Below are 21890 nucleotides of genomic sequence, written 5' to 3' on the forward strand. Positions count from 1 at the left end.
TAAATCGACTTGACAATTTAATAATTTTTTTGTGTCTCCTATTTTAAATTTAATTTAGTAACACTGTGTTATTGGATTTTAATTTTCCACTATACTTCAACAATGATTTAGTTTAATTACAAAATGAAATTGGATGATAGCAGATGTCTGACGCTCATTTACTTTTCAATTGCGACAATTCTGTAATTAATTTTTTTTTACATTTATTTATGACTACGAATGTAGTAAATTGAAGTGGATCATAATAAATTATTTATTCTATATTTCTTTTCACGTTAGATGATAATGTATTATTTCTGGTTTCGTGGATAATTAAATTTATCCTTAGTCCCCAAACAAGAGTACCCTTATTGTGTGTACGATTGGTACATAAATCAAATTTATAAACGGAATAAAAAATAAAATTTCTTCTACATAAATCATTAAGATCTTCATAATCATTCTCCCCAAAGACGTGGCTATACCTTGGAACCTAGCCTGCTGTAGTTCTGCATCTGAAACAACTGAAACAATTAGAGCGTCATGTAAAAGAATAACATGGTACAGTTCTACACCTGTAACTTTGGTTTTATGTTTTGAATGTTTGGAAGACTTATGTTTCTTGTCTGAATCGTCTAAAATATTAAAATGAAATAAGACAAACTTTCGATTAGTCGTTTTACCTACCTGCTTCAGTTACAATTGCTGCTATCATCACAGTTAAAAACATAAACAAAACCCACTTTTTGTAGCGTGAAACCATTATGTTAACATAATCAACTTCAACTTACTTCTTTTTCCACGAACGTTTTTCCCGAAATTCGCATGCCACGTCGCAGCTACCCAAAGCAAATTTAAACGATAGAGGAAAATCACGTGTTCATAAAACGATAATAAAGTATACTAAAATAATCATATTCTTGAATAATAACACTGAGTCAATGGTACTCAAATCATGCACGTACGCGTGTCTAGACTCTGGACAGTAGCTATCATAGCAGTCGCCTTAATTAATTACTGCCATGGTGAGTTTCTCTTTTTTGGATTTTAAAACACAGATGGACGATTTGTAGGACAAGATGATGAAACAGGCGACGCAAACCCACCACCACCAGGAGAGGAAGGAGATAATGCAGGAGCAGAATCTGGTGGCGAGGCTGCAGCAGTTGCTACAGCCAACGATGGTGATACAGAAGCTGTAGCTCCAGCTCCAGCTACAGCTTCAACAAGCGATAATAATTCGCCACTTCCGGCTATACCGCCACCATTACCGTTACCGTTACCGAATGCAATTTTGTTGGCGTTCTTACAAACATTGTTGCCGGGTATCGACGTTCCAGCTATCACAGCACCACTTGTTATTAGCATAATATTGAAAGGTCTTTTAATACCTGGAGTTAATTTCCGTTTATTGGCTTTCTTAATAACCATCCAATTGTGCTCGAAATTGAATCTTTGACTTTAGCTTTCTGTATTAGAGGAAATGAGGCTGTTTATAATGTAAGAAGAACTTGTATTGAGAAAGAACGAAGTAAAGTGCTATTTATTGGTTTCTTTAAGTTTAGAATAAAATGACTTGGAGGAATTAAATAATAATAATGATAAGCTCCAGTTACGATTTTAACTAATCCGTGAAAACTTTTTGCCGCAAACTACCGTGTAGTTTTGCGTTGGGATTCAACACTTTATGTAGTGTGTATTCGTAAGATTTGAAATTAATTCGACGAACAAATAACATGAGTCTTAGTTTTGTATTTTTCATTATTCCAATATAATTAAGTATTTTTCAAAGGAAGAAGAAAATTATTAGAAAAATGACTACAATAGGAAACGTTATTCACATTTTATAAAATAACATACTCCTCCACTGTAGTTTATAAATCTGTGTTGAGTTTATACCATCTAGATTTTTGTAAAAAAAAACAAATTGTATAACAACATTTTACAATCTAACTTTAAAGTGCTTTAAAACCTTGCAACCGTTTCAAGGTTATTGTAAGCATGGTAAATTTGTACTCAAAACATATTTATTTCCCTGAAAAAACTGATGACGTCACCCCAAAATTTTGTCAAATAAACCCTGTCCAAAATGTGCAAAATATCATTTGTAGTTTATCATTTTATTCATATTTTTATGAATTGCTTATAGAGGGTGACTCGAAAAAATTACTGAATGAGTCAGTTTATTTTATTGATATCAAATCAGGCACGGCTCATTGCATTTTTTCAAAAATTTGGAAATACAATACTCTTATACAAACTGATAAGTGTCCTTAAAAAAAATGTTGATGGCGTGATCACAAGATTTTGTAAAGGAAAAACTCATTTGAAGCATGTACGTAGCACGCTAGATTACGGATGCTTCAGTGTTCATTATTTTGAAAAATATTGTCCATATTAAACAGGGCCAAAATTGTTACCTTTAATGGTTTACTGATCACAATAGTGTTGTAAAGAGAAAACATGTCCCATTTTCTTGTCAAAAGTCACCACCACCAAATATATTTGTAACTTCTATTTCCATCTAAAACTAGCAAGATTTTATTTCTTTGGAGAAACGGGAAGATTGAAAAAATTTTTCACAATTTTAAAAACCATGCGTCACCATCTAAACTTCAAGTGTTCAAATATGCCTTATCTATACCTACATTCATGGTTATATGTTTTTTTTTGCAAAATCAAAGTCATCCGTGGTCATTCAGCATACGGACCGAAGAATGGACACCCTCAGCTTCAATAGTTGCTCTAAGTTGTTTCTTTCATTTTACTGGAAGCTAATAGCTGAATTTGTTTGTTCTAGATAATTATTTCTGAATATCCAAGCTGACATTTGCCTAGAGCTTCGCGGAAATTATAGAAACATTTCTTAATTAAACCTTGGTGTTCTTGACTTTGAAGTAGCTTCCGGTGATCGCAAACTAATTTTTGGAAGTACGAAGCAAAATCTTTTTGTCCACTCTCTGCAGTTTTTTTTATAGAGGAAATTTGTTGGAAATGATGTTATTAGCGTCCGGAAATTAATAAAACAGTGATGCTAATTCCTCGACTAATATGGTAAAACAAATTTTAATATTTTTGAATATATACTTATTTACTGCTTTGTAACACGAAAAAGTGTCGTTTCATTATGATTTGATTGTTTTTACCTTTCTAAACATTCGTAAATATTAACAGATACAAAAGCGCACATACATGAATCTAGGCATATGAAATTTTTGGTATCTGGGAGCGGTGTTGTAAATGTTGTTGTTGGTATAATATATTACATACATCCAATGAGGCTCGCATGTGGCTTAAATAATAATTTAGTCCTCTATTCTGAGGAAACAAACTCATTCAAATCAAAGTGAAGTTCTTACGATGTATAAACATAAACACTTGAGCTCAATTTCTTATTAATGCTGAGAGTACTTTTGGTGATCTGCTTTAAATATACTTTACATTGTCCGCGCAAGTTCCAAAAATTATTTTTTTATTTTATAAAGGTTATCATAAAACGAAAATCGCAAAATCAAATTGTATAATTTTTCAAACAGACTAAATTTGTCAGAATATACTTCAAGGGTGAGGGAATTTCCTTAGAAATAACCTTCGACCAAGTTTTTATGTTTGAAAGAAATTAATTTGATTGTATTGAATAATAAATTGATAAATTTTCTTTTTCTCATACCGACCTGAGTTTCTCAATTTTAATTCTTTTTTTTAACGTTGACGTTGACGTTTAGTTCGTCAAATGCCATTTTCAAATTAGAGAGACTAAAAAATTTTTTTTTGAACTTGCGGGAGTAAAGGTCAGTTTCTATGACCGCAAAATCGGTAGAAAAACAGAACAATTGCTCTCTAGAGAGAGAAAGAGGATATTTGCTCCCTAGGGAGAGAAATACATAAACAAATTTAATTAGGATCCAAAGGGTATTATGATTACTATTTTTTTATCATATCATTTTTTATCAGTTGAAAAACTGTTTGATGTGCAAAAAATTGTATAATACACCTCAGGAGCGAAATGCCATTTTTCCTTCCGCGCTTTGTAGCCCTCGGGCTTCCCGCTCTGGCTACAAGCGGCGCCTCAGGAAAAATCATGCATTTCTATTTCTCGAAGTATAATCTACAATTTAATCACAGGAGGAATTAATAAAATGGCGGCTGGTGAAGATTGTCGTAAAATGTTGTGTGCGATCTGTGGTCGTTCTGCAGTTAAAAAACGTGTAATTTGTTTATCCTGTCTACACTGGATGCATAATAGTTGCAAAAAGAGGCAAAAAGTACTGCTGTGATAACCCTAAGTTACAACAGGATTTCGATGCTATTGGAATTGACGATCGAGCAGAAGATAACGAAGACCTTCTCACCAGCAGTGATATTGACGAGTCTAAGGAACAGGAGATTTAAGTGCTAAAGGTGACGAACCTAGAGCTTGTTAACAGGGTGAAATCCCTTGAGGACGAGGTACGTGTTTTGCGCGCAAAGCTAGACGAATGTGAAGTAACAGAATCTCAAAATAAAACATGTCCGACAAAACCGGATGCCCAAATGGCCTACACACTATTTAAACGGGTTAAAAACTTGTGTGGATAACATCCAAGTTACATGAGATAACAAATCTGGTTGCAAGTGCCCTCTGTAACTCTGATTGCGATGAAGTACCACCATCTTTGCCTAATAAAATGTATGACACTGACCAAAATCATATCACCGCAAAAACAGTAAATACCACTATGGAAAAACTTAACAACAAAGAACTCTCACTTTCGCTTAAAAAGGTCATCAAACAGGTCACAGAATATTCTCTGAATGGCACCGCAAATGGTCCAAAACCCAGAAACCACAATACTAATCCTGACAAAAGGCATTATCGAAATTCTAATTTGATAATTGGCACTTCCAAAAATGAGAATAAAACCGAATCGGATTGGTTTATGGTGGCGTCTCAGAAACCGAGATATTATAACTTGCATCTGACTAGAGTGGATTCCTCCGTACCTGTAGAAAAAAATTCTACATACATCCAGACCAACCTTAAGACCAAGGCTAACAAAGAAGTTAGAGTGAAATTGTAAAAGCTCCAGTCAAGGCGTCCAGAAGCATACAGCTCATTTAAAGTTACAACGGATTACGAATTTAGGGATATTATTCTTGATCCAGAATTTTGGCCGAATGGCATAGCAGTCAGGCCCTTTTCCAAAAGACAACCTTCAAGTTCACATACTTCTGAGAAAGAGGTAAATTTTCAACCTCAGGATGTAGGAATAGCGCAAACCTAAAGTTCCTTATGATTCACTACCAAAACGTAAGGGGTTTGAGTACCAAATCTGTAGATTTTTTTACGTTTGTTTTAATTGAAGCATACCCTGTTATTGTGTTAACTGAGACTTGGCTTAATGCCACGTTTAGTAACACAATATTGATAGATAAGAGATATACTGTCTACCGTAAGGACCGGTTTACATCAACCAGTAGCAAGAGCAGAGGAGGAGGAGTTCTGATTGCAGTTTTGAACACCTTTCAGTCAGAAGTTATTGACTACGACCTGTACTCAACTCGTGAAGAAATATGGGTAGCAATTTACATAAATGGGTCAAATAAAATGCTGTTAGGAGCTGTCTAATGTAGTGGTATGTACCACCGGACTCGAACACAGCAGTGTATGAAGAACACGCTTCATTTGTCGAACATTTGACGTCCGATTACAACAAGGACATAGTTTGTGTTGTGGGTGATTACAATCTACCAGGTCTAGAATGGTGTGTCGCTCTTGATGGTAATGGCTTTGTGCCGCTTGGAGTTAGTAAGGACGCGGAGCAGATTGTCTGCGACAGATTTTCATACTGCGGTCTTTCACAACTTAATAACATTAATAATGATAAAGGTACAGTTTTGGACTTGGTTTTTTCAAACTGGTCCACCACACTAGTTCAACAATGTGGCCCTTGATCAATCCGGATGTGTTCCATCCGGCTTTATCTATTCACTTTGATATCCTAGGTGATGACACTCTTAATGATCCATTGAATATTTGTTTAGATTTTAGGAATGCCCAGTACGATAGAATTATCGACAATTTGTTTAGCTTTAATTGGTCCATTTTGAATGAACAAAGTTGTATCAATCAAACTGTTGAGTTGTTCTACGATTTTCTTTATAGATTATTGACTGTTACGTTGCAAGTAAACGTCCACATAAAATTAGTTGGCCCAAATGGATTAGTGATCAATCAAAATATTTAATCAAACAAAAGAAATTCGCCCACAAAAAATTTAAAATTTCCAACCTACAGTCCGATTATAATATTTTTGTAAATTTACGCAAAGCATGTAAAAAATCGGTTCTAAACGACAGAGAGCTTTACATTAAAAAAGTTGAAAATGATGTGGTAAATGATAGTAAAAGTTTCTGGCACTTTGTAAACGAAACTAAGAATGATAAACATACTATGCCTTCTTTGCTTCATCTCGAGGACGTTCAAGCGACAGAAGCTCAGGACATTGCTAACTTATTTGCAACGTTCTTTCAGTCAAATTATTCTGATCTCTCTGCTACTTCTGACTATGTACAAGAACCCCAGGGTTATTTATTAGATGTTAGCAATTTTGTTATTACGGTTGAAGATATTGTAAATAAAATCCGCACTTTAAATGATAAGACCAGTGCCGGGCCTTATCCCCTTTATGTGGTATTTAATAAATCCATACAATTATCACATTTATGTGTTTCCAATACACAAGGGCAACTCTAAATCAGATGTCAAGAATTACAGGGGGTTTCTATTATTTCGGCTATACCAAAATTATTTGAAGCTATTATTTATGATAAATTGCAGAAAATTACAAAAAACTTTATAATGCAAGAACAGCATGGCTTCTGTAAGGGTAAATCTACTAGCTCCAACTTATACAAATTTGTTACCTTCGTAAGTACTGCGTTAGAAGATGGTAACGAAGTAGACACTATCTACACGGACCTGACCAAAGCGTTTGACAGAGTCAATATCAATATACCAGTATCTAAACTGCACGCAGCTGGTATCAGGGATCCTCTCTTATCATGGATAGGCTCATACTTATTAGAACGAGAACAAATTGTCAAGGTGAAGGGATTTTTTTCACAAAGTATTAAAGTAACCTCAGGCGTCCCATAAGGGTCTCATTTGGGACCTTTACTTTTTAATAAATACATAAATGATCTTAAAGAGTTTATAGATAAGATGGGATATCTGTTATACGCGGACGATGTAAAACTGTTTCGCGTTATCAGGACAGATACTGACTGCGCCTTACTACAGAAAGAGCTGGATGGATTTGTTGCCTGGTGTAAAATAAACGGTTTAGAAATTAACATAAGCAAATGTAAAATCTTAAGGTTTTCACGTAAAAAAGTGCGCACGATGTTTGACTATAGCATTGAAGGTAATAAATTGGAGTATGTCGATGTTTTCTGTGATAGGTGTCTATTTTGACAGGTCCCTAAGTTATTCACATCATGTGGATGAAGTTGTTAATAAATGTAATAAGCGTCTAGGTTTCATAACCAGAATTACTAAAGAATTCTCTGATACGCGATCAATCATTATATTATATGTTAGCTTCATACGGTCGTTGCTTGATTATGGGTCAATCAGATGAACACCTAATTATAAGACTGCTAAAAAGCGATTAGATCGTTTGCAAATGAAAATAATAAAAACCCTAGCGTACAAATCTAACATAGATTACAACAATAGCGAATATGTAAAACTTTTAGAATATTTTGGTTTATCTGCAATAGAAACGCGTCACAAATATCTTGATATATGCTTTGTCTTTAATCTATTAAACAATCATATTGACTGCCCCAGTATATTGGAACAATTTTATCTACACGTGTCAAGCTATTCAGTAAGACATAATGACTTATTCTATGTCTCCAATCATCGAACAAACTATGGGGTTCATTTTTCTGTTAGCAGATTATCCAAACTATTAAATGAGTATCCCTGTCTAAATCTCTTTAATGTACCGCCTAAATGATTTAAAGCAAATGTGAAGTTCTTCCTGAGCTGGTAAATTATTTGTAATTTTTTGTTTTGTTTTTTGTTTTTGACGAAGTAGTGTATTCACTAAAGTGTACAATGTATATATAATGTATGTATGTATGTTCATCTCTTTTGACTTGTACAAAGATATAATTCCGTAAATATATGCATTATTATTATATTATTATCTTATCCTCGATCAATAAATTCAAAAATACCGATGTAAATTACTCGATAACTCTATTAACATGCTTGGAATAGGCACAACAAGAAATATTTAAGTGCAGTGAAAAAAGGGACCAAAAATAGAACGATTCTGAGCTGACAGGGCTGAAGAGTTGTTATGATTAATAAGGTACGTTGTGTCCTTCTTCGTTAAAATTACCCAAATAACAACGGTTGCTACTACGAATTGATGTCGATGGTATGATGTTACGAAATAAACCCGTACGCCGCCCCGGTACGACGCCTATGGGTCTTCTAGTGTCTATGTCTGCGTTTCTTCTAGTGTGTAGTATGACTCATCGATGACAGCGGCCGGGGCTCGCTAGACGAAAACCTGGAACCGGATGTCGCGACGGGCCCGGAAAACCCTCGAACCGGCGTTCTGGATCCATCGAGAGAAACGTTATAAGGGTTTTAAATAGAAGCCACCGTCGGGAACGATTATTATTCAGAAGAAGTCGAGTCCAGCGAGTGAGCGAATTCATTCAAGTTGCACCACGAAGTTAATTTGTACATAATCGCTGTAATAGTTAATTGAGTTTAACCCACACCGATTTTAATCACCGTTCAACGCGCAACGTAACACTACTCTCATTCACTTCTCTCATTCAATCTTCTTGGAAATCTCTTTTTCTCTTACCAAACTTTATTCGACATACCTCTCGGCAAGGATCGATGACTTCCAACCACTGTGTTTCTTGAGCGTGAGAGGATTACTACCAGCGTCCACTAAAATCTCGAGAATGTATTTTTTACAATGGTTGGCGGCATATTTTTTGGCCTCAATCTAGCGTATTTCTTGTACAATCTTAAGAAACTAATCGACTTCTTTTGGTCATCAATAGTGGTAAATGCTTGCCATATTTTTGTCTTAGTGTCAGGAACCTTTGTCCTCTATATGATCTATTTTCATTCTCAACAGTTCGTCTGTTTTGCAATCTCCATCAATATCCATTATGGTAGCAACCTACAAACAGAACAGTGTGTTTTAGACTGCCAGGTAAAATAGAATTATATGATCAAACCTTTATTAGCAGGTATTTATTTCGAGCAGCCTTCACTCATACAAACCCAAACTTAAGCCAAGCTGTGGAGCATTATGTTCTTGACCTGTATGAAGATTTCGTTAGATAAGAATAAATTAACCACCATTTTATGTTATGATTATTTTAATTAAACGGAATACTCTGGATTGACTTCAAAATCAATGGCAGGATGAGGATGAATGGATGATTGAACTGTAAGTTTGCTTTTAATAGATACATCCATTATATCATACGAGTAAAATCATCACAAGTATTTGTCGGATACTTTCACTGCATCTAACACATCACGTGTACTAAATCTTCATTGATGAAACTAATAGAGAGCAAAACTCTATTTCGGGTAAATATTAATTTTTGCTGCGTAACGTTATGTTTACTTAACTTTTGTCAGATAATAGTAAGTCTTGAACAAAATGTAGACGTTACGAATTCCTGTGGGTTACAAACATAGGGAAGTCGCAAATTCTTAGGTGTATAAAAAACATGTTGTTGTAGTTTAAATATTTTTTTTAAGTTTTTTAAATTTTCAGTTCTATTTTAAATTCAAAGCTACAAATGGAGGTTCAATTTTTATTAAATTAAAAAAATAATATCATATCAATATCAGCACATAACTACGGATGGGATACTTTTTCAAAATTGGATAGATCTTAGGCTTGCAGAACGCCCATAAAAAATGCATGATTCTTGTAAAAATACACTAGGAAATTATGGAACTATTCGTCAATTCTGCTTTATTTAAAATTTAAAAAGTGTTGTTGGGAAAATCAATTTTGTTGCAACTGAAATGCACCTAGCTTCAATTTTCTAGTAGTATGTATTCCATTGATGATTAGTTATGACGAATTATGACATTTGGCTTTGAGTTAAAAAAAATATTTCTACGTTTTAAATAAGTATTTAGTAAATTTATCAGGTTCTAAATGTTTAATTAATTAGTGGAGTAATAATAATGTTTCCTGATGATATTTAAGCTGGCAACATTGGTTAGGTTTCTGGCACAATTCATTACCTTAAATAAGGTATGTTCCGAAACGACATAGAGAATATCAGTCATTCTCAAGAAACTTTGGGGTACTAATGTTAACTACCAGCCAAGTTATTAAGATTTACATGGCTTACTAGGGTCTGAAAAAATTGTAAATGTATCATAGGATAGCAGTGACGAAAATGATTTGTTTAGATGAAAAGTGTTAGCAACGTCAAAATGGTCTGGATATTTAAATTAATATTGACATTTATTGAAGAAATTGATGACTAATATGGAGGTGATTTAATTGTCTTAAATATTTCACTGATTTCTAGCAACCTCCCACGCTAGACGGACTACCGTTTTTTTCATGTGTTGCTTGAAAGAGAGGGAATACGCTCAGATCTGTCCTGGATAAAATCAGGTGTTTTTAGATGTTGCTAATTCTCTGTCTATATATTTATCCTTATCTGCAAATCCCAATATTAAAAATCTAGCAAATTAGGAACAAAACAGATAAACGCTATTATTAATTCAGTAAAGATTTGATATCAAATATAACTTTTAATATGTTAGCGTTTTGATAGATTTACTGTATTAGATAAAGTATCTAATGCGGAAACAACGCACAATTCAACCGTATTACCGTGGTGTATTAAAACAGAAAATATGGAAGAGACACAATTTATTAGGTGGAATTTTTAAGAAGTACATTAACATTTACGAGGAAAAGTGTAATACTACAACACTAATTCCACGAAAATCAAATTTTGATAGAGAAAATGAGGTGCACTAATATTAAGCCATTTAATCACCTGTTCACCGAAACCCTCATATTTTAAATAGCTGTAAAACATGTTTAAAATGGTAAATTTTTGTAGGAAAGTATCGATTTTGCAATTAGGCTCCGCCCCTCGGTCTGACAACGAATGAAAAATTTATCACAATTGAGCTTGGGATGGATATGGGTGGGGATGAATTTTTGACTAGCTTTTTTCTTAATATGCATAGTATTCTTTGAACAATGATACTCAAAAACATGTTTTTTATTTCTTGTACAAAAATAAGAATTTTACAATTAAGCTCCGCCCCTCGGTTTACGATGAATAAAAAAAATCATCAGAATTGAGATAGGGCGGGTGGGTGGGGCTTATATGTTCACTTTTATCTTAATAGATACAACCATCTTTTCATAACAATACACTTAAAACATGGTTAAAACGGTTTTTGCAAGGAAACATGGATTTTACAATTATGGGGCGGAGCCTATTGCAAAATCGATATCTCCTTGTACAAATTTTCCATTTTAAACATGTTTTAAGTTTCATGTTGTGAAAACAAGTCTACACATATGAAATGTAGGCTTATTTCGACAACAAAAAACAAGTCTAAATGGTAAATTTTTGTAGTAATTAACTTAAATCCTCCACTTTTCTTCTACAACCCCTTTAAATGTGGCAAAAGTTGAACATCAAAGTTACCATCAACGCCAACTTGGCAACGAAGTTTATAAATGACAATTTGCAACGGGAACTTCAACGTCAACATTAAGTTTATAAATCACACTGCTAACGTCATCAAAACAAGATGTTCATGGAATAGTTTCAAATCTCACAAAAATCTCCGATGAATTTTCTGCGGAGAATATAAATTTGGAAATTTTACGACTAAGTACTCGGGAATCTTTTTTAATTTTTAATACAGTCTCTTTTAATATAAAATTCCAGAGACTTAAGCTCAAGAACTTCGTTCACAGTTATATTAAAATCCAATTAATTATCTTTGAAACTTTGTACTAGAGGAAATAAAACCGAGATTCCTAAGTATACTGAGATTATATTTCTGGAAATTGGTAACAATCATGAGATTCCGCATAGACAAATCTATGTCAATCCTTCATATTCTAAGACAATTAATTAGACAAAAGAACACTTGGATAATGAATATTTATGAGTCGGTGTGGATAATCTGCTGAGAGCTGTTGAAAATGTAGTAGTAGGTGCTTTAAATTCCGTGAGTAGTGGCCTTTATTATTACCACCTCTTGTCTCATTCACAGCCAGAAGTATCCTACGTTGAGAAAAAAATAGTTCTGTTTCATTTTATTTCACTATGTCACAGTAAGCACATTTACTCGAAAAAAAAAAAAATCGCTACTTGAAATCTGAAGACGAGTTGCACGTCGGAATTGAAATTAAAAGAAATCTTACATAAAACTACATGACGAGAACGAGCGTATTACGACAGAGTCTATTCTCATTTCGACGCGGCCAATTGACCAGTAACTTTTGTTTTTCACGCGATGGAGTTCGTGGAAATCTAGATTTGAAAAGTTTTTCTTGTTCTGACATTTACATTTGTTTCCTCTTCGTCGAGCGTAAATGTTTTAACAATACCAAAAATAATTGCCAATCACGTTGTAACTGTCTCCATGAAAACCCATAATCATCGGTTCAATAAAGAGCAGAAAATTGGCGGTTCAGGGGATGAAAATACAAAGGGGAAAACTTCAAATTACCCTCCGATTCATCCGTACAAAGAGTTAAACACGCTTAATTGGTCGTTATAATGAGAGTTGGATTTGACGTCACCGAGGGTCAATAAACAACTTTATTATTACGTTCCAAACAATACAGTCCTCATGTAAGCTAAAACAGGTAGATAAAAAATATTGATGAATGGAATCGGTAGTATTAGGTCTTCAATGAGCACAATGGCGACGTTGAGAAATCTACTCGTGGAGTGTACATCGTTAGCTTCCATTTCCTAAAATTCCGTGTTTATTTTGTAGAGGAGAAATGTAAACTTGACTCGTACTTGACACTCACCTTGTTGGATATTTTTATTCCGATTACGATAAAGTCGTAGCGAGAAAAGTGCTTTTAATATATCGGGGGCGTGACTGAGTGACTCGCGCTTGTAATTAGTTACGGATGTAAAGGCTGCGGATATCGTCGATCGATTTTATGCATTTTATTCGCCTTTGCGAATTTTCCTGCGACGGTTGAAACATGACGGGCGCTTAAAATTGATCATAAATAAAACATGTAGATTCGTAGCGGGTGATTAATATTTATAACTTTTTTTGTTTACCTATCAATTCCGTTTTATGAGAACACTTCGGGACGCCAATGCGACTGAAATAGGAACTGTAATGAAAAAAGGAAGAGCGAAAGAAAACTTTAAAAGTCTTAGGTGACGCATCCACGGCAGTTCTGATACTTCTGACGTAAGTTTTCAACCTCGAAGACATTTTGATGTTTTTGCAGTTAACAACACAGTAGGCGTGTAAACGGAAAATACACGTAGGTATAACATAGATTTTCATCTTCTATATATACATGTGGACTTGACATTGGAAAAACATGTAACCGACACGACAGGGAATCGTTGGCTTCAATTCATTGCTCGATAAATTTCAGAAACTCTGAAAAACGTTTTTTTATTAATACAAGTCGCTAATTTTTTTTCCTTATTTCATAATGCAATAATATTTTAAATAGTAACAATCGGCTTCTTGATCTTCTTCTTATTAGTAAAGATAATCACTGTATTGTTTCTCATGCACATGATCCACTTCTACCTGAGGACCGCCACCATCCTGCTCTTGCAATTGAAATCAAAATGCCAAGGTATTACCGTAAGAAATTTCCAATTTCGGTGGCCTCTGATTATAATTTTAGTAAATGTAATTTTAATATTCTCTATGAGAAACTTTTGTTAGTGGACTGGTCGGTTCTTAATATTTTTAACACTGTTGAGGAAGCCGTTTCTAAGTTCTATCAAATCTTAGATGAGATTTTCCAAATGCATGTTCCAAGGAAAGTAACTCATGTAGGTAATTATCCCAATTGGTTCAATGGCTCTATTATCAAAATAGTGAAGCAAAAGAAATCTGCTTGGAAAAAGTATAGTAAAACTAAATCTCCGGATGACTATCTGACATTTAAAACTTTGAGAACCCAGTTGAAATCTAAAATAAAAGATGCCTATAAATTGTATTTGCAACGAATGAATTACTGTGTTAAGTTAGACCCTAAGAGGTTTTGGGCATTTATAAACTCCAAAAAAAATCAGACCTTTTTCCACAGAATATGACGTACAAAGATTCAAACCTCTCCAATCCCAAGGATATTGTTGACGCATTTGCTAATCACTTTGCCCAATCTGTTACTGACAAAAATCCACCTGTTAATCTTAAGTGTACGAGTCTAAATAAAAATATTCTTAGCGTAAAACACATCAGTGAAGAGAATGTATATAACGCCATTAAGAACTTAAAACCCAAAATGACTAACGGACCTGATCAAATACATACCAGCTTTTGTAGTGAAAGATTGTGCAAATGTGTTCACGATACCATTAACTATTATATTCAACCTTATTTTAAAGACATGTACTTTTCCTAATAAATGGAAGTACTCTAGAATTTGCCCTGTTTACAAAAAAGGAGAAAAATCAAATGTTGAAAATTATTTACAGGCCCATATCTATTATTTCTAATTTTGCCAAGGTGTTTGAAACAGTATTACATAATATTTTGTCCCATCATATATCGCAAATGATTTCCTCAACTCAGCATGGTTTTACCAAAGGACGCTCCACTATGACAAATCTTCTTTCGATAACACAATTTTTAAGTGATTCATTAGACAACCAATGCCAAGTGGACGTCATTTATACTGATTTATCAAAGGCATTTGATAAAATTGACCATCGCCTCCTAATGCAAAAGTTGGAATGTTTTGGGTTTTCGGACTCATTAATTTCATTGTTAAATTCTTATTTAGACAGTCGATATTTATTTGTTAAAATCAATGGATTTAAATCAGAACTGTTCAAACAAGAGACAGGTGTTCCACAAGGCTCCGTATTGGGTCCCTTGCTTTTCAATATGTATATTAATGACATTGTTGATGCCATAGATGTGCATTCCCTTCTCTTTGCGGATGATTTGAAGATTTATACTGTAGTCAATTCATTTCATGATTCTCTTCGGCTTCAAAAATGTCTTGACAGAGTTTACAGATGGTGTTTGAATAACAATTTAATGATTAATAAAACTAAATGCTATGCCATGTCATTCACCAAAAAAGAAAAACCCATTATTTACAGATACAGCATTGATAACACCGTTCTTACTAGGCCTGAAGTTATACGCGATCTTGGGGTAGTCTTCGACTCAAAACTTTCATTCAGTCAACATATTCAGGCAATAACTGAGTCTGCTTTCAAATCCTTAGGCTTTGTCATCCGGAATGGTCGGGAGTTTGGTGATATTGAAACACTGAAATTACTCTATTTCACTTACTGTAGATCTTGTCTTGAATACGCCTCTGTCATATGGAGTCCTGTATATAATATCCACATTTCTTCCCTTGAAAGAATACAAAGACGTTTTCTTAAGACGGTGTCCTACATAGTCGATGGCGTTTATCCTCTGAGAGGTTATCCTCAGGATCTACTTCTGGGTAGATTCAAAATTCCATCTTTGCTAAATAGACGTAGAGAGCACTCGGTAATAACTTTATTTAAAATTGTCAAAGGACTGCAAGAGTGTCCTGATATACTTTGCAATTTATCACTTAAGATCAACAGAGGGAACATGCGTAGTAAAAATTCTTTCTATTTGCCCACTGTACGCACTATCAGTAGAGCAAATTCTCCACTTGTTCAAATGGTTGTTAATTATATGGACATCGAGAATCAAGTCGATCTATTTAACTGCACTTTAGGTCAGATTAAAAGATACTACCAAACAGAGCCAAGTTGAAGTTATGCTTAAAATATTTGTACAATGTTTCTGTGTCCTGTAATTGGGTTCCCCACCCGTGGACACTATGCATTAATAATAATAATAATAATAATAATAATTTCCTATATGGTCAACATTGACAACAATCGGTCCAGCAGTTTCAAAGATTACGTGTCTAATACAAATGGATACAGACACCAGACAGACAGACAGACAGATGAAAACGGGAGACTACTTTTTTTGTACTGAAGGGTCATGAAACGTCGAGAAAATATTAAAGTAGCCATTAGCCATAGTTAGCTTACGCTCGGGAAGCAGAAGCTATCGTAGCTTCAACGTAACGAGGAAAAGAAAATAAAAATGAAAAGAATGCCAAACAAAAGGACACCACAGACAAAAACGATGGAAAAACAACTATCGAAGAGGAGTTTTACGAACAGCGAACTACAGAACATGCAGTAACAAGAAATAGTCGAGACAAACTCTTTTGTGGTAGAACCGTTTGTCATTGTCAAACATAAGAAAGATTTTATAAGTACCATAAAAAACGGTTACACACTTGGTAATTTTAAAACACCAATCATCAATTACAAATTTTGTATTTAACAAATAACATTTAAGTTTTTTGTCAAATATCCTTTTCTGTTGTGAAATGAGAAAATCAATTTAAAATCTGGAAGGTAAAGGGACAAAAAACGATTTTTGTGATGGGCTACATCATTTTTTATTAATTCGCTCTAATCAAACGTAATCTGAAAGCCTAAAGTTTAGTTCGCAAAAAACGAGTCCCCTTAAACCTCTCGAGTCCTACAAGTGCTAAAAATCAAGAAAATTTACATAAATTCCGTTTAACTCACCCCGACGTAGATGAATAAACAAATTTCAATTTACATTCAACGATTGAAAGAAAAAACACAAAAATATTTTTTCGCCTTTGAAACCTTCATTACCTCGCCAGCGCCACCCCTGTGTTGAAAATTAATTTCCCAACACTCGTCGAGCGATTTATTTATTCAGCGCGTTTTCGAATTATGAGGCAAAATTTCAATCAAAGTTTGTTCGCTATAAAAGGTGCAACTAATTAACACACAAACTACAATCGCGCCAAAATGAGAACTACACGAGCTTCAGGCGGTCGCTTTATTAACTTCTTGCATTGTTGGTTGCCTGCCATCCATATTTCGGTTTAACAATGCGTTGTACAAACGTTCCGAGACGGGTCCCTGATGTAGCCGTCTTTGCAGTAGCACTTTCTTTCGTGAATTGTGGCACAGAATCCGCCGGGACCGGAGTTGCAGTTGTAACAGGATTCGCTAATTCCGGAGTCCCGGAGTTCTTCGTTGGCCGGACAAGTTGGGGCTGGTTTGTTGGGAAATGTCGTAATTGAGTAAATTGGGTAAATTAGCGCTTGCGAGGGTCTTACCAGTTGAAATAGAGTTGATGAATATAATTACAAGGAGGAGAGAGCAACAGTTCGTGAAGGTCATTTTTCTTTTTTGAGACGGCTGACGGCTGCCTCGTTCGTGGTTTACTCGGAAAGTGGGACTGTGAATTCGAGTTCTTCTGTTTCTAAGAATTTATATCTGGTTTGGTTGAGAGGTGGCAATTCGGAAAAACTTGGGAATAGGTTTTTCCCAAGGTTATTCACATAATTACATTAAATATATGCTGCATTTAAAAAAATTAACTTTTTATTATCGGAATAGGAGGACAGACAATGGATTGTTCTTTGCAAAAAAGAAATGTAAATATCGCATATAGGTAATCCGGAGTTGCACATTCAGGATTATCCACACTTAATAACTTGAAATGAACCCATTCTATTTTAAAACAGAAATAGCAATATCATATGTAAATCTTAAATGAAAGCTTTAGAAAAATGGTACTCAAGAATGTTTTTTTTAATTATAAAGTACTATAGAAAATTTGATGATAGAAAAAATTTTGCCAGGCAAACTGCACAATTTTTACAACGTAAAACCAATCATAACGAAATTATGTTTTCAAAATCCAGTGAAATTATGTTAATCGTTTCAGAGATAGTCGATAAAATAAATCTTTCACGCGGTCATTTATTTTGAGCATCCTATTTAAACAATTCCAGCAAATAACATCACGTTACTGAAGTAAAAGTCGTTTTTTTAGCGGAAAATTATTGGATTTTTTTTAAATAATTTCATAAACATTTTGAAAGCAATGAATAAATAAACTTCAGAAAATATTGCCACAACAGCTGGGCAATGTCATCAGTTTTATGTAGAGAATGCATAGGAAAATTCTAGTCGGAATTTAACCGTGTGTACGGTAATCTTGAAGTGCATTAAAAATCACAAATCGGTTCGGAAATTGGAGATTATCTGAATAATAAAATCGATCATGCAAGATAGATGTTTAGGAAAATGTTTACTAAAGTATAGAACAAAAAATATTTTTAATGCTATTAGCATAAACCAGTAAATTTCATACTTTTTTTAACTTGGAACTGTAGATATCTTAATAATTGCTTTAATAATATTTTGTAGTATATGAAAATTTACTCAAAGTGAAAGATTTAAAGGAGGTTCAACAACAGTAATAATAAGTATTCTCCAGATCTGTCTTATATTCGTTTTCTAAGGTGAGAAATTTCCAGCAAAAATTTATATCTAACCTGAATTTTGGTGGCGACAAATATCGACCTTATTTTAGGTCTCTATTTAGGTCTACTACTTCAAAAGTAGTGATACTCATCCCCCTTTGTTGGTTGCACCACTGCAGTTTTCTTTATAAAAACCCTTCCGAACGTTGTTGTTGTTGGAATCAAAATTTATTTTACTAGGAAAACTTTCCGTATCATTGCTCATACTCATAATTCTCATAACGGTTGTATTCCTGTCGCAAGTTTAACCATAAAATGTATTGATTGGGAAAATTCATTTATCAATGTCTTCTCATATCTACGCATCTGAGTATTGATTGCATTTTTATTTAAAAATCATTAACGCCGTAATTATCTCTAAAATGTATTTGGCACGGCTTTAAAAAACGGAGTCCAAAGGCAGTCGAAAGATAACGATATTTTTTTAACATCCTGGACTTTGATTCACTAAGAATATCACATACAACGTTTGTATTGATGAGGCTGATACGTGTTTAAACTCCATATTAATTTTAATAACAATGAAAAAACTTTCAGAGTTTAAATAATATATTTGTAGTCACTGCTACACGTGTTTCGGTACACAGTACCGTCTTCAGGCAGAAGAGAAACTAAAGCAGTGACTACAAATATATTATTTAAACTCTGAAAGTTTTTTCATTATTATTAAAATCACATACAATTGCAACTACACAAAATACCAAAGTAATTTAAGTATTCGTTAAGTTTAAATATTTTAAGAATTCTATGCAGTGCGTTCGCTGGCAATGGATTCGTTATTTGGTTCTTGGCTTTCATTTCACTCAAGAATAATCTGTTCTGTCTGGATATACTCTTCGCTTTCATTAATTTCTTTATACGTTCATCTCCTTTTAAACGATAGATGTATATAACGTTTTTTGCTGTTATTTCTGTGTTTATGGGTTCGTATTACTGTATTATAATTTTTCCATTTTGATGTACATTTTGAAGGCAAACAAATCATTCTAAATACATATAGCACGCTAAAGAGAGAACGAGAACAAACAAGTTCTTAAAAAAAACGACGACTTTAAAGAAAATGTCATTATTTAATTGTACAGCCAAGTTAATTATAGAATTATTCTAAAAAAAAATAAGAAAGATAAAATTGTTTTTCGAAGACTAAAAGTGGAAAAATGATAATAATTATATCGTCTATTATCCAATAATTGTGACAATTCGAAAAAATGAGTAAGTATAGTCTTAATTAAAAATTAAGAGGATTATATTTCTGTTGATTGATAATTTCTTAAATACTTAGCCAAAAAAAACGTAAAGGTAACTGCATAACATCTGTTTGAGAGGGAGTTTATTGCGCGAACAATATAGTCGAATAGTGAAAAGTGTCATAGTTGGTCTTGTGAAAGTTTAATATAAAAGTTTCTGCGTTATTACAATTGGCTGACCTTGAAACTTTGAAGCAGAGTAAGTTGAACAATTCGGTGCAGTCAGTCTAGTTATTGAGTAGTTTAGAGCTTAAAGAACCAACCTTCAAGCTTCAAGAAGGTTACCAGATACAGTATACTGATTGAAAAATGTCCCCTCAAATACATCTACAAATTTTTTATGTTTCAATATACGTATTCTTTTCTTTTGTTTAGAATGCACGAACCTACGCAATAAGAATATGCTTAAATAGTGGAAGTTTTAATATCCTTTATCTTTTATTAATAACGGGCCCACAGTCATCAACAGCAATTTGAAAACTTGAAGTGGAGAGATCTACGTCTAGTAGATTTTTATTTTCATTAAAAACTAATTGTATCTACTGAGTAAGTTAATTATCACAAAAGTGGTTTAAAATCTCATATCAAGTGTGTTGGTATAGATAAAGCCCAGCTTGTTGTCTTAAAATCCTTAAGTGGCGCTTCATGGAAATGCAATAATTGTTTATCATCACATAATACTAGTGAACCAGGATCATGTAATTGCTGTAAAATTCAAATTATGATGTGATCGGCTTACCTGAATCTTGGCTTAACTGCGGACATTAGTAATGAAGAATTATTTTCTAATGTTTATTCTGTTTTTCGTAAAGGCAGAGATTTAACGTCAACAAATTTGACAAGAGGAGGTGTAGTAGTTTTACTAGATTTTACGCACCACGATAATTTTGTTTCTTGGTGACTTCAATACCTCATTTACTGCTGGGAATTTCAATAAATTTTCGAATGCGATAAATCATTTTAAGGAAATTCAAAATTACATTCAATACAATAGTTAATTATCATAATCATCTTTTAGACTTAATATTTAGCAGTTTTAATTGCTAAGTAACTAAATCTAATGTTTCTCTTCTATCTGAAGATTCGTTCCATCCGACATTGGAAATTGATTTTTTGATTGATAAAGCTCAAATTGTTTCATTTCTATTAAACACCAGTTCGAAACTGTTCAACTTTAAGAAAGTTAATTTTTCACTTCTTTATGGGATGCTTCTCGAAACCGATTGGTCATTCTTAGATAACATTCATGATGTCAATGATGTATGTTCCAAACTATACGTAAAGTACACGATATATTCTCTGTATCTGTCCCTTTGAAACACCACAAACGTAATTTGTCTTCCTACCCTTCCTGGTTTGATCGTGAAATTATAAACTGCTTACGCCTGAAATCCAAAATGTTCAACAAAGGAAAAAAGTTCAACTCTACATATTTATACTTATTAAAAACGTATTTGTACACTATCGCTCCCGTTCCAAAGTACTAATCAAGAAAGCCTACCAACGCTATATTGTTGAACTTGAAACCTCATTTATCAACGATCCCCGCAAATTTTGAGTTTACACTCAACTGAGAAAAGGCTCCTTACAGATACCAGGACTCATGAAACACAACGGCATTGCATTTTCCACCCCTTCTTCAATTGTAAATGCCTTTGCATAATTTTTTAGTAGTGTTTTTATTCATTCGGATGTAGATAATTTTAATATTGATCTTTCGTTTAAGACTACAATACTAATACACATATCCATTCCATCGATTTCCGAAGAGGAGATTGCAACTGCTCTAAAGAGATAAAAATATAGTTTTACTCAAAGCATCGATAATATTCTCAGCTTCATTCTTAAAGATTGTGCTTACGTTTTTGCTAAGTCCCCACATAGGATCTTCAACTTAACCGAGGTCAGGTTGACGTTGTCTATGCAGATTTCCAAAAAGTATTTGATCAAATTGACCACTTATGACGCATTATGTTCTTTGTTTGGGTCATATCTTGTTAATCGGAATCAATATGTAAAA

The 21890-nt window shown here is 33.7% G+C and overlaps 1 protein-coding gene and 1 long non-coding RNA gene across 8 annotated transcripts in view; one reads left to right on the top strand and one right to left on the bottom strand.

The window, feature by feature from the left end:
• LOC135137645 (neuroglobin-like) overlaps window positions 1–21890 on the top strand; it is a 316194-nt gene that overhangs the window by 59820 nt on the left and 234484 nt on the right. The window lies entirely within an intron of this gene.
• On the bottom strand, window positions 17112–17522 carry LOC135137594 (uncharacterized). The gene is made up of 2 exons (XR_010281881.1): window positions 17409–17522; window positions 17112–17344 (listed from the first exon to the last, which is right to left on the bottom strand). It is a non-coding gene; the product is annotated as an uncharacterized LOC135137594 (long non-coding RNA).

This window comes from Zophobas morio, unplaced genomic scaffold (genome assembly GCF_036711695.1).
Source record: "Zophobas morio isolate AGI-343-1 ecotype UQ-CSIRO unplaced genomic scaffold, CSIRO_AGI_Zmor_V1 ptg000029l, whole genome shotgun sequence".
Taxonomy (NCBI): Eukaryota; Metazoa; Arthropoda; class Insecta; order Coleoptera; family Tenebrionidae; genus Zophobas; species Zophobas morio.